The sequence below is a fragment of the Buceros rhinoceros genome, unplaced genomic scaffold (assembly GCF_000710305.1).
Source record: "Buceros rhinoceros silvestris isolate BGI_N320 unplaced genomic scaffold, ASM71030v1 scaffold14038, whole genome shotgun sequence".
NCBI classification, from domain to species: domain Eukaryota; kingdom Metazoa; phylum Chordata; class Aves; order Bucerotiformes; family Bucerotidae; genus Buceros; species Buceros rhinoceros.
This window is the reverse complement of record NW_010428713.1, coordinates 64380-67991: the sequence shown is the minus strand read 5'-3', so window position 1 is coordinate 67991 and position 3612 is coordinate 64380. Positions and strand designations below refer to the sequence as shown.

General features: G+C 39.3%; 1 protein-coding gene across 1 annotated transcript in view; it reads left to right on the top strand.

Annotated features, from left to right (window-relative positions):
- EXOC6 (exocyst complex component 6) overlaps positions 1-3612 on the top strand; it is a gene marked incomplete at its 3' end in the record, with an annotated part of 48933 nt that overhangs the window by 3536 nt on the left and 41785 nt on the right. The gene's annotated exons all lie outside the window — the stretch shown is intronic.

Sequence of the window (3612 nt, the reverse complement as noted above, 5' to 3'; positions counted from 1 at the left end):
TTCCTGCTATTTTATTCTTCATGATTCCATAGCGTTGTTGCCACCTTCACCCCTGCCTGTTTTTCATACAGCCTCAGTCACACCAATTGCTCTGTGTCTTCCTGTGCTGGAGTCATGATCATTGTCATTGCCTGTATGTGCACCTGGCACCACTGCAGCAAGATCCTGCTAACCAAGTCTGTCTGGACCTGACTGTTTCCGTTTGGAATTAACTGTGCATAGTCAGGTGTCTCCAGGGCTACTGTGTAATCTAGATTTACTTTTAGACTGTTTGTCTGGATTTCTGTTGTCTGCGTAGCCAACATCTCCTGCCATACCGCTGGACATCTGAAAATCCTCAACAGTGGCCACGGTGTGTGAATAAATCAGCTCCAAAGCCTGCGTGCACCGTGTCCAAAAATGCATCAGATCTACTGTGCACATCAGGTCAATCAGCATTGCATCAAATCTGATGCATTTTTGACTGTGGTAGGTGTGCTACGTGATACCTGTCCACACATGTTGTCTGGGAGGTCTTCTGCAGAAGTACAAGAGCTTTAAGAATAACCTAATAGCTATGGCACTCTGCTGTCTTTTACTACAGTCGACACTTGCTGGGTGTGAACCGGTATGGTAGATCTCATCCACTTGACCACTATACGCTATTCCCTCTGAACAGGGCATTGATTTTGCTTCTGCTTAGAGTAGCTGGCAGCATGTTGTTGCCATGCTTTGGGAGCAGCTCAGCTGAAAGGTGTAAACAGTCCAGTGCCCTTGCTAGTCTGGTCAGAGAACAGACCTGCATGGTGTGCTGTCGGAATCATACTGCTTCCTTCTGCAAGGTGGTCTGGAGAGTGTGCTATGTTTTGCGTGCTGAAAATATGGAAACACTGGGATCAAGGCCAGCATTCTGCCATTCCTTTGCTCTGTCAGGCAAGACAAGTGGCATCCCAGTCTTAGAATTGCAAGGAAAATTATTCCTAACGTCATCATGGAAAGATCACTTAGGTGAGATAAAATTGCAGATGGTTTTTAGCATTCACTAGGATTTTTTTAGAGTCCACTGTTGATTGATGCACTTTCTGAGAAATCATCAGTCCTGCTTATATCTAAAACTAAATTTCTTTTATTTAAGAGATTCAGATCTGATAATTTTCTGTGTAAGGAGTTGCCAGACAGGAAGTCTTAAACGTCAAAGGACGATATTCTGAATTGAGGCCTTTGGACATGTTATTGTCATTTGATGAAAAGATGTAAGGGATAGGTGAGATGCCATTTCTTTGATGTATCATACCTTGAAATCACATAGAGTGCAGAAGGTTTAGACTCTGCTGCAGGCTCTGCTGCAGCTCAGGTACCTCTTTCATAGCTATGCTACAGTTACTACTTTGCCTGTGACTTACAATTCCCTGTAATAGAGCCTAGAGGTGGCCATCCAGTGGAACTTGCAGGTAGTTCAAATGGTAATTTCTTTGTGGCTTAGCAGGCAACAAAACGAAACCAAAGAGTAAGGGTACGCTGGCCTTTATCACTAAGTGATTGAGCAATAGCAAGGACATCCATAGCATCAGTGCAAGGACCTGACAGCTGATGTGTGCAGATACAAAGAATTTCAGACTGACCATGTTAAGTTTTGCTGTGAATCTTTTCTGGAAGAGGCGGAGAGAGGAGCATTTACATATCAAAGGTTATTTTTTCTGGTAAACCTTCACTGAGGTATGTTAACATGGCAAAGCTTTCACTGGTCATTTTAAAAGAAGACCTCTTTTATTTTTACTTTCTCTGCTTGCAGTCTTTTAGAGTGTATTTTCATTATTCCATTATCTTACAGTCTTGCACTATGAATAAAACTAGCATTTCTGATGTTTAAAGGAAGAGAAAACTAAAGTGTGGATATTCTGTATTTTTGGAGACAGTTGTTGTAGGATAAAGATTGGAATTCCATTTCCTTTTCTTCATGGCAGTTGCCTTTTAAGATAATGCAAGATTTTAGTCTGGAATACATACTGGTTTATGCAGATGGAATGAAAGTTTACCGAGGAGTCCAAAAAGGCATCTGTTGATAACAACTTTTGGTCCATATGAACATGAGCTATGTTTGAACTGATGACCTAGAGGTGAAAGGCTCTGTATCCTATTTATCTGTCTCCTGAGCCATGGATAACACAAGTTGACAAGAACTATAGTTGTGAGAGGAAGTAACTGCAGAATCTGCTCTAAACAAGCAGAATTGGCTAGAAAGAGTTATGGAGGATTTAAAGTCTTAGCTGAAGAAGCACGAGGGAGAGGCACAGTTTCTCCACTGCTCTTCAAAACACCAAGTGAGGGATATGCATTTAACTGAACTACCTAGATCTTTAAGTCAGAGATACCATCACACATTTTATACAGCCCTGTTACCATGGTCTGTACATGGGATTTGATAGGTATCTCTGGAGAAAGCTCCCAGCTGCTTCAAGTGATCCTAGTTTAAGTCGTAATTGTTAGAACTGGTGTTTTTGCAAGTCTTCTTCCACAATAAGCATTACCAAAAACCCAAACCTGCCATACCGTGAAAATAAATAAATCTGCTAAGGTTGTTGCTGAATCTTCTTGAATCTACTGTGAGAAGGACTAAAGAAAGAGTATGGTCTTCCAGAGTGAGCTTTTCGTTTTCTAAGCTTACCATTAGCTTTCTTCTGAACTGTGGGAAAGACAGAGCTGATTAGTTATTTAGGTTACTAAGTCTCACTGAGACAGTCATGCAGCCATTCCCTGTGTAAACCTTCCAAGCATTCAAATAAACCGTAACACATAAAGAATGCAAATAGGAAAACTTCATGATTTATATAATTTGATTCTACCCATGTCTGTATGAAAAGATATTTGTACAGATGAAACCAATGGTGATTTGATTTTGGTTTTCTGCATTGTTTTGGAACCATGTCAAAATGAAGCACTAGATTTTACCAACTGCAATACATCCCAGATGTACCATGGAGCTGGCAAAACCCTATCAAAATATGTATTTGATACTGAAGTGTCAGCTGCTTTCTTTCTCACCATTCCCACAACCCTATTTGTTCAACAATTTCTGTTTTTAAAAAATCCCCTACCACATCTTTGTCACTGAAGAAGGTATTCCAGAAATCTTGGGTTTTTTTCACACAGCAACTCTTTAATCTGAGTTTCAGAAATATTGAGCTTTTGATTCACTTTATAGAAGTTTCAGAGTGAGTAGTGCCTTGATCTCAGTTTGTGGTCCTTTGGGGTAACTGATAAAATTGGTTTGCTGGGGAGTTTAAAAATAGATTTAGCATTATTAAGACAACTATATTTTAAAACTAAATAATTGTTCCTGTGGTGAAAGATTTTCAATTGCAATTTCAATATATCATCTTCAAGATCTCTGCTGTGTGACTTTTCTGTAATAATATTGAAAAACTCCAATGAACTCCCCTAAATTTATTTGGTAGAGTACAAAAATTTTTTCATATTTACTCCATGGAAATGTTGTAAGCAGGAATATACAGTATTTGCCTCTGAGGGAAGCACAGAAGTTGGGGAACACTACTATTTTTAATTCATAGATTAAATTTTTTTCCTCAGTGAAACTAAAATGAGAATTTTAAGGTTATTTTCTCTCCTTGTTTT